This window comes from Rutidosis leptorrhynchoides, chromosome 1 (genome assembly GCF_046630445.1).
Source record: "Rutidosis leptorrhynchoides isolate AG116_Rl617_1_P2 chromosome 1, CSIRO_AGI_Rlap_v1, whole genome shotgun sequence".
Lineage (NCBI taxonomy): Eukaryota > Viridiplantae > Streptophyta > Magnoliopsida > Asterales > Asteraceae > Rutidosis > Rutidosis leptorrhynchoides.
This window is the reverse complement of record NC_092333.1, coordinates 406,965,622-406,979,781: the sequence shown is the minus strand read 5'-3', so window position 1 is coordinate 406,979,781 and position 14,160 is coordinate 406,965,622.

The window sequence follows — 14,160 nt, the reverse complement described above, 5'->3', positions numbered from 1 at the left end:
GATGGCTTGCAATCTTGGAAGTTACGTCCTTTATTTATCTGCTCACTTGTCATCCTTTATTCATCTAATCTACTTTATTGCACAGGTTGCCTCCTAAAAAGCGCTTTTGTTTAAGGTCGTTGGCTCGACCGTAATGATTCCTAAAAAGCAGACATTCCCCTTTGGTAGTTGTGATCTTGGTCTTCTCCAGGGAATATGAGTCTTGGTGGGTAAATCCTGAGAAAGTGTCGGACCAAAAGTGGTAGAAGATCTGGTACTTCTCTTGAAGATCTTCTGAAAGATAGGTAGTGTGTAGTTTTGGCTTGCGACAGATCTTAAAGTCCGATAAGAATATGATCCACTGCTCTGCTGATTGATCCATGAATGTCAATCATTGAGGCGGTGCTGGTGGTGATTACTACTCTGATAAGATGTTCATTTCGGAGATCTTCAAATAGTTTCAAAATTTGTATCTTCAATATCTCAAAATCTTCTGATCGGTGGTCTCCACAGTAGGAGTCTGTAGCCTTGCACAGATTAGTCAAGAGGCGAAGCTGGAAAGAAGTGAAGAGCAACCCTGACCCAAGCATTAATGTCACCGTCTTTGAGTATATCTCCAGACATTCAGCTTTGAATGTGAAACTAGGATCCGTGGATTCTTGGAAGATATGTGCTATCTGTTTCGTAACGTAGGTGGCAATGTTGACTCGATCTGGTTCAAGATGAGAAAAATGATTGTTGCGTCTTACTTCTTTTGTGACTGCGTCTCGTAACTATTTGATAATCAGATCAGGGTGGTGATCAATTGTTACGTAAATCACTAGCCTCTCTGGTGTGCTTTCGAAATTATCTCTTTCCAATAGAGCGAAAAAACTGTGAATATCCTCGATCATTTTCAAATCTGAATGATAAGTCAGGCATCTGGTGGAAAGATCCATATGCGTCCGGATGAGGGTCAGTAGTGCTCGCTGGTTTGTTGAGAATGGAAGTGCAGATTCGGCTAAGGCGTTGTAAACCTTAGACTAAATGATTTTCTGATCTCGGCAAAATCTTTTTTCCAGAATAGTGCGAACCACTGAATTGTGCTCTCATTAACTTTCTTCGTGGTAGATATGATCGTGAAGGGTATTGATAAAGTCTTCTCTCTGTAGATAGAGGTTGTATTCTTCTCAGATAGTCATGATTCGTTCTGTTAAGCGTAGCGTGAAATCAATTGTTGATTTACAGATGGCTTTGAGAATATCTTCTAATTCATCTGTGTCATTGATGAAGGTTATCATGTCGGCGTGAGTGGATATGACCGGAATTTGATATAAAGAAGAGTCCGGCTCCTCCTGATCTGGTTCGGATGGAGAATATGAGTTATCCAGAATGTCTTCATATTGCTTTTCCTCGTCAACGACGGTATAATAGACCTCTAAAGATTTGTCTGATGAACGGGATTCTTCGGTATTCTGGTTCTTCATTTCGACACTTGCAGGATCAATTTCTATATCCTTAACCTTATCAGTCTTCTTCTTGAAACGAATGATTAAACTTTGATCTTCTGTCTCAAGCCTCATTAATTCTTCTTGAAATTTTATGCTTGGAGAGGGTATCATCGCAGTTTCTTTTACGTCTTCTATTTCCTCTTCATCCTCTTCCTCTATTTCTTCACTGGGATCCTCTTCTTCCATTTCTGGGTCGTCAGCAGACTGTGATTCGACACCCATCTCGATATCATCGGCTGGTGGTGGAGACTCATCATCGAAAATGATCCGTTCGGTGGAAATAGAAAACATCTCTGCCTGTCCAGAAGGATCGGTAGGTCGGTCAATTTTGAAGGTAACGCTCTCCCCATGTGATCGTAAGATCAAGGTTTAATTTTACACATCAATGACAGTCCTAGCTGTGTTCATGAAAGGTCTTCCTAACACTATTGGTATGTGTAGGTCTTCCTGAATGTCCATCACTACGAAATTCGTAGGGTACAAGAATTTTTCGACTTTCACCAAGACGTTCTCAACTATGCCCTTAGGATATCGAATTGTGTGATCGGCAAGTTAGATTGTCATTTTAGTTGGTGACAAGTCTCCTAACTCTAGTCTCTTGTAAAGAGAGTATGGGATTAGGTTGATACTTGCACCTAAATCTGCTAGCGCGTGAATGGTTCCAGATTGGTAGATTGAACACGAGAAAATGAATCGGCCCTTATCTCTTAGCTTTTGTGGTAGAGAGTTTCTGAGTAATGTTGAGCATTCTTCACTTAGTGGAAATTGGTTGGAATCTGGTATCCTTTCCTTTGTAGAGAGAAGCCTTCGGGTGTATCTCTTCTGGTTGGGAACTTTGAACATGGTGTCCAGGAATCTTCCATCAAGTTTGAAGGAATCAAGCTTGGATGGTTCCTCCTGTAGCCTTCCAGGGTAAGGTACACGAACCGGAGTTGCAGTGGACAGCTTCTGAGTATATGTCGATTTGTTCTTGAGCCTAGCTGACCTTCTCCGTGGTTCTTCCTATGGAATTACGGAATCCATTTATTTAGCTTCCTCTATGTGGTGATTTTGGATAGTATTACTAGGTAATCTCCATTGTGGTCGGGTTTCAAGGCGTTGTGATAACTGTCCGAGCTGCATTTCTAGACTTTTGAGCAGTGCCAATTGATTTCTCATTAGTATCTCTGTATGGTCTTGTCTAGATGCAGTTCTCTAATTTAGCTGTTGTTGTCCTTGGATGAACTGAGTCAATTGATCATCAGCTCCGAGAGTAGGGTTGGTTACTTTCGTAATTTGGGTGGTTGGGGAATTTTCATCTGCTGGTGGACCAGTGAGTGGAAGTGGTTGATCGTAGGTCAATTGAGATTGTTGGGGTAGATAAGGTGGGTAACGATAGCGAAAAGGCTGGTTGTTTCTTTGGAATTGGTTAACCCTAGGTTGTTGATTGAATCCGGGATTTGATTGATGAGCTGGGTATTGAACGTTACAAACTGAACCGTCAGGGTTCTCGTACTCAACTTGATATTCTTCAGTGGGTTTCGGGTTTGTATAATTAACACAGGCCTGAGCCTGGTTAACTTACTGCGGCTGCGTCTTCAATTCTCCGAGTTGTTTGGCGAGAGATTCCATCTTGTCCGAGAGAGATTTGATGGCCTCCGTTTGATTATTAAGTGCGGAGAGTGGTGTAGATGATGGAGTTGTTTCACCACTGTTCCAGTCATGATGATGCATTTTCATGTTCTCGAGCAACTCCCATGCTTCGTCTGCGGTTTGGTTCATCAGATTTCTTGAGCTGCGGCATCGATCGTCGTCCTATGATTTACCATAAGACCATTGTAGAAGGTACAGATTTGGGCTGACCGTTCTAACTGGTGATTAGGGCACTTCTTCAGTAGAGTTTTGAATCGCTCCCATGCAGTGTAAAGAGATTCATCATAACTTTGTTTGAAGTTAATGATGTCATTCTTGAGTTTAGTTTGTTTAGAAGAAGGGAAATATTAGGTTAGGAATTTAGTAGCCATCACCGTCCATGACGAGATGGAATCTTTTTTCAATCCTTCAAACCATGTCTGTGCATGATGAGTGAGAGAATAGGGGAACAAGTATAGCCGGATTATATCTTGTCCTATCCCTGGCTGTTTGTAGGAGTTCGAAAGAGATATGAATTTATCAAGGTCAGAATTAGGATCGTCATTCGGTAGTCCATGAAATTGACAGCCATTTTGGATGAGCTGTATAATGTGATGTTTTAACTCGAACGAGTGTCCTTGGATCTCTGGGAATCTGATTGGTCCTCCTCGACCTTCAATCGAGGGTTTTGTGTTTTCTGCTAAAGTAACGCGTAACGCCATTCGATTTCTGATTCGTTCTTCCTTACGTGCTTTAGAGATTATTGCGTCTGGATCAGGTACGAATAACAACGGCCCTGTTCTAGATCGGTTTTGGGTCATACACTGGGTATGCCTTTTTGTTTTTAAATTTTTAGCAGATAAGCTAAGTTCCTTGATTTAGTCTAAAGCAATCTAAGGTTATTCTAAAGTAGTCTAAGGTAATCTAAGGTAATCTAAGGTGATCTAAGGTAATCTAATCTAATTATAAGGTAATCTAATTATCCTAAGTTTAGATGTGTTTTTGATTCTTGCTACTGATTCCCTGGTATTTCGATAACAGAGCTTTGCACGAATTATTCAACAAACCAAGTGGCCAGGCCGACTACGGAGAGGCAGGATCCTTTTGGTTCCAATATAATTGGAGACTGTTCGGAAAATCCAACAACCAAGTCCGTGTATAATTGTCTTTCTTAGACACCACTAAATGCTTGTGAATGAGTTTGATAAAAGCATTATTGTCTGATACCAGTTCCCCGGCAGCGTCGCCAAAAACTTGTCTCCTCCTTGATATGGCCGAAACGAACGATTTTGTTTATGCGGTGTCGTTAGGCCGCAAGGCGTCAGAATCAACTGCCAAGAGATGGATCAATAGTTTTAAATTTATATTTAGAGGGGCCTAACACTTACTACTCTTTATTATGAGTAAGAGAAGAATGACCTAGAGTCGTATTTTTAAGATATCAGTAGAATCGAACATATATTTAAAGTTTAAGATAATTCTAAGGTGCAGGAGTAGTGATTTATTACCTAATTTTTGAGTTTGCTAGTTATGAGATAAAGTAAAGTAAATACGATAAAATTTGTAATTCAGATAAGGTTAAAACAAGCGCATGCTATGATTTCATCAGTTACTTTGCCGAGATTATGGAATGCAGGCTCATGAATAGGCAGTGAACTGGTATTCATCACACTAGTCCTAAACGCCCATATCGTAAGACATGTCACTAGGTAATGCGATAGGCTTGAAGATTCTAAATAGACAGCAACGTCCCTTACCCACGACGCCTATGCAGTCTAACAACATGCATACACATTCAGCCGGCTCATCCAATTGAGCGACTCGGTTGGGTGACGTGTTAACATTCCACAAAGGTCTAAACTTTCTTAAGCATAATAGAATACAAGGTTTTTCATATCCGAGAGACGTGATGTGCTTCGATGCTTTCGTTAATGATTGAGTTTAAAAGATAGTTAGGCCCTTAAAAAGAGTTTAACCAAAAAGAACACCATGGCCAAGTCGGGTTTTGACTTCCATGAACACGTTCGGTTATCCTAATGGTCCAATTATTTATGTGTTCAAATAAACAGTTCCTTAATTAACCAAGAATCCCTCAAGCGGAGTGCAATGCTTGAGACCGCGTTATAGTGAAGTGTACTAATCAGCACTGACCGGGTTCCATGGCCTTACTTAGCACAGGTGCAGCTTACAACAACCGCTGTGCTTCAGCGTGCATGTATGAAGTTTATATGCTTGGTGACTACACTAGCATGGTCAAGGACCGACAATGTACTAGGGGTCTAGTTAGATGTTTCACTACGAAAGAGTCCTCAGTCAGAATCCAAGGCTCGGTGGACTTACTTTAACCACTGTGCCTCAGTCAAACTTACGTTGTATCTGATAGACTTCTCTTACCAAGGGGTGACACAGATAGTGTACTCTGAATCGGGGTTCGCGACCTCCTAATAACAGAGCCAATAACTACATTCTGTTAGTTGGAAAAGCGATTGAGTTCAAAGCATAATCAGAAAGCATCTTGACAACATACACAAGCTATAATATTATTTCGGCATTATAACTGACTACATCATAACATACACTAAAGATAACTACTCGCTAATCATGGTAACAATATCACAAGGCATAATAATGGAAAACATTATATAAAGACAAAGGATAGGAGTACCAGTAGATTAAACGAGTTCCGAATACAAAAGTGACAACTTCAAACTCCAGACCGCTCCTAATACAATCTTCGGTGTTCTTCTCCGGGTACTAGGTTTTCCGCACGGAGTTGAAGACCTTGAAAGTATGACTAATATTGTAGAAAGATAGAGAAAGAAGTAAATTGAAGTGTGTGTTGAAATGGATGACAAAGACCCTTTAAATAAGCTTGAATTTTTAATGCAAACGACTGGCAGCCCGTTTGGAAAGACGTTTGCAGGGGCCGTTTGATCAGTCAGCCCGTTTACTATGCCCGTTTGCCTTGGGCGTGTGGCAAGCCATTTGCCATACTGGCAGGCCGTTTGGCAGCCCGTTTGGCAGCCCGTTTGGTTTGCTGATTTACTGGATCATAACTTGATTTCTTGTCCTTCACCGGTTTCGCTCTAGAATCTTCATTTTAGCTCCGGTTCTCTTGATTCTTTTTACACCGTCTTTGAAATCACTTGTTCTTGAATTTTAACCGATGAAGCGGGTATTTTTGCGATAAAGTTTGGAACTTTATTATTTTTGGGCCTTAATACCGAGGTGAAAACGTGACTTTTTAGCCGATATCACATTACTTGCGAATATAAATTCTTATTTTTCCAGAAAAAAGGAGTCTGTTTAAAATCATTATCAGAAAGAATCAAATTATTCTGTTGATACATTCGAATGACGATTCAGAAGCCGTCGATGTAGGTGTGTGAGTTTTCGTTAGGACATGTTTTGGGATATTTGAATTTGGTGGAGGTGGTATGGAGACGATTGCATATGTGGTATGAATAATTTGATCCCTAGGAAAAGTAGGACCTTTAGAAAAGATTTGACATTTTGTACAATTCAAGTTAGTTTTTACACTCGACAGGTTTAAATTCCTCATGTTGGTTGGTACACTAGGCAAGTTTTCTTGAGTCAAAAAATTTCCATAATTAACCTCACTGGTATCGAGGTCTCTAAGAGTAACCTCAGCGGATGTTAAGGTTGACTGGTACCCGTAATTTTAGTTGGTAGTAATGAGCTAGCCACCCCTTGATTGAAGTATCATGGAACTTTTGTGCGGGTTTCCTGCTCCCGATTATACCAAGCCTTCCAACAGTACTTAACACAGAATTGTCATCATATATCGATGTATGTAGGAAGATGCGACACCGAGTCCTCAAGTCATTGATATGTCATGAGGTGACACATCTCTTTCAGTTGTTGCCTCTCCGAGGAGCGTGTGTAGTCAGGCTTAGATGATGACTAATCTTTTAGAAGATCATATCGATGAGGATCTAATAAATCTACCAGAGTAGTGTCATGGTGTCCCCCATTGGACTCGACAGATCCTCCTCATCGGGATATGTCTGACCTCTAGGCCATGTTTGATGTTGAGGCTCAACCTCATCATTTTGATGAGTGTCATCAGGAGGACTTCCAGCCGATACGCAGGGTTCATTTTCAGGGTTTTTTAAAACCCCTTCAGTTGTTCTGGACTGCTCCTCCCGACCTTTGTCAGACCGAGGCGTCTTATAGAAAATTTGAATTTCCTCCTTGGTAGTTAAATATGTTCCCCTTAATTGTTCACTTATTACAATGCCTGGGGCAGACATTTTAGCCTTTTGTTTGCCCTTAGTTGTCTTGCATGTTCTAAGACTTTTCTTCCTACCACAAGTCATACCCTACGGTGTTGACTTGAATTGCGGGACTAAAATAGATATAGGGTCAGGTGACCTATATGACTTTCAGGTCATAATCTGAATTGTTAAGTGTTGAGGCTAGGTCTATAAGGTTAGGAGTCAGGGTCCTGACTTAGTTTTCATTGCTTCAGGAGTAACAATCATCTCCTCAGGTTTATATCTTTTAATAGTTTGTTTCGGAGATGATTCAGGTGTTACTTCAACACGATGGTGTATATGTTCAGGGGAAGGATCACAATATTCCACCACTTGTTTTCTTTCAAGTACACCCCTAGGTCAAGAAAAGCCGGGTTGGGATGGTGTTGTAGGTGTTATATCTACTCTAAGTTCCTTGGGCTTGCTCTCGGTTTGGTTCAGCTGGTGCTTGTTGTACCGGGGGCGGAGGAACTCCATCTTCACCATAGTACCTAAGAATTCTCTCATCGAAAAGAGGTACAAGAGTGAGTAGATGTTGTGGGATCAACATTGTCCTGAAGTTGTTAGGGACTTTTGGAGCCCTGATCTTCACCTCCTGAAGATCCACTATTGTATATCCCATCGTGTTAGGAGTTGGAATATTGTGTTCCCTGCAAAAGGTTAGTGCGTGATCTATCATAACACTGAAAAAGCATTCACAAGGAATGTACTCTTAGGTTTTTGTCTTGATGACTTGTTGTTTGACTAGCCCCTAGAGTAACTCACAGTAATCCACAAGTGCTCCTCTCACAAAGGAATAGAATAGCTTCAGTACAGGAATAATAATTGTATCAGCCCTTTGTGGTGTCAGTAAGAAGTATCTATTGAAGATAATGTAGAGAACGCTCCATCTGTGATGAATATTCTTCTTCTTGAAATTCCCGATCACCCTTGTTCTCGGACCAGATAACTCAGATCTTGAACAAACTACAACATGGTGGAAATATCAAGTATTTCTTTAGTGTTGTCAACATTTGGAAGTCCGAGGATCACTCTGAAGTCATCCATATTGATCCCGTATACTCCATTGATTCTAGCTAGTATGAATTGAAAGTGAGCCGGTCTCACTGGTGCATTTTCCGTAGCAGGTGTCTCATACACATAATGAATTGATTCTGACAGAGATTCTAAGAATACTGTTGGAATTGGAACTGTCCTGCTAAAAGCACCCTATAGATGATGCCTTTGAAGTATAGAAATCCAATAATCATTCAGAATGGACCTCTCAGCAGTGATATAGTGATTGTTGGTAGGATAAGTCATTTGAGCCATTGTATAAGAATAATTAAACAATACAAGCTGTTAGGTAAATATGATTTACTTTCTATTTATTTCTTTATTTCCATGTCTTATGCATATTATATTCTTTTAAGTAATGACTTCCCAACAAAGTTTCAAATTTTTAATTTTTCAAGTTTTTAGTATTATTAAAATTATAAAAAATCTTTATACAAGATAACCACAAAGTTATCCTTTTGATCTCACTCATAAACTGACAATAACATATTCCGCACAAATCCAAAATCAGATAGTAAGTATCATGACATAAACGTACACCATAAAAAACGAATAGTTAGTGTTTGGTTTCATTTTTAAATGGACAGTCATGTTTTTTGTTTCACAAATGGACATTTTGAAAATCTGTCACTTGTTGTCATAAACGAACATTAGCATAAACTGATACATGTGTAAACGCACACATGTCTAAACGGACAGACCATCAAATCATGCCAATGGAGTTTCATGAGAATAAAAAACGGACGTCTATTGAAAATCAAAAGTTTTATGAAAGACGCACAATGTACATTTATGAAAAACGGACATACATCTATTTTTCAAAACCTTTTAAGTAACTTGTCAATATTTCACAAACATGAATACACATATCTAGTGTGTAATCATAAACGGACAACCTGTTCAACATAAACATAAACATAAACATAAACATAATCGGACATTCCAACAGAAACTTCAAAGTCATTGTCAGTTTAAGTTCAATCCCAAAATAAGTCAACCTAATCTAAGTCAATCACTCAAATTTAATGAGTGTAAGCTCCAATAAAGTATAGATCTGAGGTCGTAGATGTTCTAACATTGGTTTCCATGCATCAATTTCATTTTAACAAACATAATACTATGTTTTGATTTTGTTCATAAAAATGGACATATTCCAACTCCAAACTCATCGGGATATCTAATAGTGGATTTTAAGGAGGTGAATATCAGGGCACCAAAAGTGCCTAAAAACTTCAGGATAATGCTGATCCCACAACACCTACTCATTCTTGTACCTCTTTTCGATGAGAGAACTCTTAGGTACTATGGTGAAGATGGAGTTCCTCCGCCCCGGTACAACAAGCACTAGTTGAACCAAACCGAGAGCCAACCAAGGTACTGTTAGAGTAGATGTAGCACCTACAGGACCATCCCAACCTGACTCTTCTCGACCTAGGGGTTTACTTAAAAGAAAATAAGTGGTGGAAAATCGTGATCCTTCCCCAGAACATATAAACCCTAGTGTTGTAGTAACACCTTAATCATCTCTGAAACCACTTATTAAAAGATATAAATCTGAGGAGATGATTGTTACTCCCGAGGCAAAGAAGCTAGGTCGAGGACCTCAAATCCTAACCTTATAGACCTAGCCTCAACACTTACCCGCAAGGTACGATTGGTGGTAAGAAGAAAAGTCTTGGAACAAGCAAGACAATTAAGGTCGAACAAAAGACTAAAAAGTCTGCCCCAAGCATTAAAATAAGTGAAAAAATAAGGGAGCAGATTTAACTGCCATGGAGAAATTTCAAATTCCCGATACGATGCTTCAGTCTGACAAAGGTAAGGAGGAGAAGTCCAAAATAGCTGTAGGGGTTTCGAAAAACATTGAAAAGGAACCATGCGTATCGGCTAGAAGTTTCTTCTGATGACACTCATCAACATTGATGAGGTTGTGCCTCAACATTAAATAGGGCCTGGAAGTCGAACTTATCCTAATGAGGAGGATCTGTCTCGTCCAATAGGTGGTACCATGACCCTACTCTGGTAGATTTATCAGATCCTAGCAGGATGATCTCTTAAAAGATCAGTCAACCTCTAAGCCTAACTACACACATTCCTTGGAGAGTGCAACAATTGAAAGAGATGTGTCACCTCATGACATATCAATGACTTCAGGACTCGATGTAGCATCTTCCTACACTACATCAATTTCTACCGACACTATGGTGTTAGGTACTGTTGAGTCCCCTACATAATTAAGGATTTAATTATGAAAAAACACAATTATAAACACCATTTGTAATGTGTAGGCCAACATAAGTTTATTTATTTGTAAACATCATTGTATGCTGTGCTTAAGTGTTTAGTAATTGTCTTTACTATCAACACAAGATAGATTAAGATTCAAGGTTACTTCATGACCAACATAGGGTGTATGCAGAACCATCACGAGTATCTAATGAAGAACCAGCAGAGGCTGGAGCAACACACAACACTTAGACAGATCATACTCCATTACAAGTATGATGGTTTCCTATGTTTTCTACATCAATTGGTAATATTCAACTGACATCGAAGACGAAGTTGAACAGAGAAGGACACGAGTCGGCGACTGACAAGTCACTTTACAATTCAACAATGGATTGTAGAAGCTTAACCTATGCGCAGTTCATGGTTAATGCTTTGTCAAGGCCTAGGGAACCCAACATTATATTTGTTTAATTAATTCAAACATCCAAAGGGATGTTCCTGCAATTAGCTACTGAAGAACAAAAGGGGAGTCACGAGCTTCTTGCCACAGTTGTTAGCTGAAGTACAAACATCCTTTGTACTAGTGGACAATAGATTAATTACACGGTTATTAGGGCTCCTATAAATAGTTGAAACCACAATTTTATAAATTAGTGGTGTGGGTATTAAATTTATAGAGTCCAGACCTTGTATAAGCTTCATTCATTCGAAAGTTATCTAGGTGTAATCTGTATCAACCTGTTATCTATTCTGCCAAAGGATAACTGTGATTCTTTGAGATTTAATCTATAAAAGAATATCGTTGAAAATTACATGTGACTATGATTTAATTGCTTGTTAATTACTCCCTCCGTCCCATAATAAGTGTCCTGATTGACTTTTCAAGGTCCTACTTTCAACACTTTGACTTCAAATTTATTTATTTGTGTTACGTAGTATTTGATGAAACTTATATGAATGGACTCATTTTTAAAATGTGTTTTCATTAATAAGTTTCATTAAATATTATATAACACAAACAAAAATACTGTAAGTCAAAATTATAGAAGTAAGACCTTGAAAAGTCAAACCTGAAACTTATTAAGGGACGGAGGGAGTATATGCATAAAATGATTAATTTATTTAAATAACAAAAAGAATTGTATTCACCCCCTCCCCTCTACAAACTTTCTGTTGTTATATCGGGACAAACATGTACTGTTGGAAGGATCGGTATAACCGGGAGTGGGAAACCCGCACAAAAGTTTCATGATACTTCAATCATGGGGGCGGCTAGCTCGCTACCACTGACTGATAGTACGGTTATCAGTCAACCTCAACATCCACCGAGGTTACTCCCAGAGACCTCGATACCCATGAGGTTAATTCCGGAAATTGTTTTGACTCAAGAAAACATGCCTAGTGTAACAACTAGCATGAGGATATTAAACATGTCTTGTGTAATAGCTATCATGAATTTTTTAAAAACTCAAATGTTTTATGAAGGTCTTACTTTTCCTAGGAATCAAATTTTTCATACCACACCAGCAATCGTCTCCATACCACCTCCACCGATTTCAAATACCCCAAGACCTATCCTCACGACAACTCACACACCTACATCGACGGCTTCTAATTCATCATCCACTCCTGAATTTATCATTTAAAGATATAGAGGAAGTATATCTTGCACGAACATTACTCCGTAGTGTGACACAAGTTCTGGAACCAGTGAGATTTGCTGCTCTTCCTGTTCTTCAGAAAGCTCAAAAAATATATCCTTTAATAACATGTAGATCACCGTTGAGTCCTCAACAACATGAACAAGATGGTTCTGATCCTGAGAATGTTCATGAGGGGGAGAATAGATCGAAAGAGGGTATGCATTCTACATGGGAGAGTGATACTACTTCATGTGCAAATGAGAGCGTGGGTCCATCCAATGTATCAACGGGTGATGATGGTCAATATGATGAGGATTTAGTTCTTAGAATTACATAACTACAAGAAGTTGATGAAGATGATGGTTTTGTATACTTAAAAATGTTAATGTATCTTGATGATATTCCATTTGATGCTGAAATTATTCAAAAGGAGAATGAGACAGTGGAGGATATTTCACCTATAACTGAAGATTGGGAATCATCCGATGAAGATAATCAAATTCATCATGCTGAAGCTTCAATTAATGAGTTTAGACGAAGAAGCAGTAAATACATCACATCTTTCTACAACAGGTCCGAAATCTACAACAGATCCTACAACTGCCTCAGAATCTAGTTCTGCATCAGATCCAAGAACTTCAAAATAAAATGTTAACTCAAGATTTTCTAATGGAAACTCCCGGGAGGGTGTTACAAGAAAGATTAGACATGTTGACAACACCAGTCAGAAATTGGAATATTATTCCTACCAAATTAAGTTGGTAATGGTTATTTTAATGGTTGAGAATGATTTATGGCTATGAATAAAGTGAAAGATATTCATTGTTTAAATTTAAAACAGGTGTTAATGACTACCTCTTTATAAAAACCTTAGACTCTAAATACTAAAGGATGAAGTTTGCGAGTTGACTGAAAATGACATCAGCTGCGTATCAAGCCACATTTTTAAAGATCACAAGTCCGTAATGTTAAACTTTACCAATTGATTGATAACGACACCGGCTGCATATCAAGCCATTTTGTAACACCCTGAGATGAGGCCTAGGTGGAAAGGCCCAAATTACCCTTGTATGGTGTTAATTAGTGATTTTAATAATTATTTATTTATGAGTATTTGATTGTTTAGTTGAGACCAGTTCGTGACAAGGGTCATAGAACATATTTGTTTGATAAATTTGGACTTCGTTAGGGCCACCTAACAAAGTATGAAAGATTTCAGATAGCTGGTAAATACCCGTTTGATGTGGGGCATGGTTTTAACCTAAATATAGTGTATTTGCAACTCTTTTCTTCATTTCACTTTCTAGACTCTTCCTCACATACTCACGCACTTAACACCTTCAACCTCTTGAACCCTAATCATCAAATTTTTTTTTTTTTTTTTAGATGCATGATTTTGTGGGTAATCTGTGTCTAGTGATTTCAGGAGTTCACATAAGGTATAAATTGTCCATTTTTATAACTAAATCAGTGATTAATTGAGATTTTGTGTTAGGTTTTATAAAAGTGTGATTTTGGGTCAAAATTACTTGAATTGATGTTGTTTAATAGTATAATTTGTGGGTTTATGTCCCAAAAAGTTTTCCGTACAATATATGGTCAGTTTTCAGGTAAAAAATAAGTCCAAGATCAAGATTTGGTGAATTATGCTTGAAACCTATCACTTTACTGCTGATGCAGCTGATGAACTACAGTCGGCCGATGGTCGTTGACCATCGACCGATGGTGATTGACGATCGGTCGATGGACTAGACCATTGACCGATGGTGTAGGTCCTTCGAACAGTGGATATTATCTTAGACAATCTATCAACGGGAGGGACCATGGACCGATGGTGTGGTGACAATCGGCCGATCGTCTCTGACAGTCGACCGA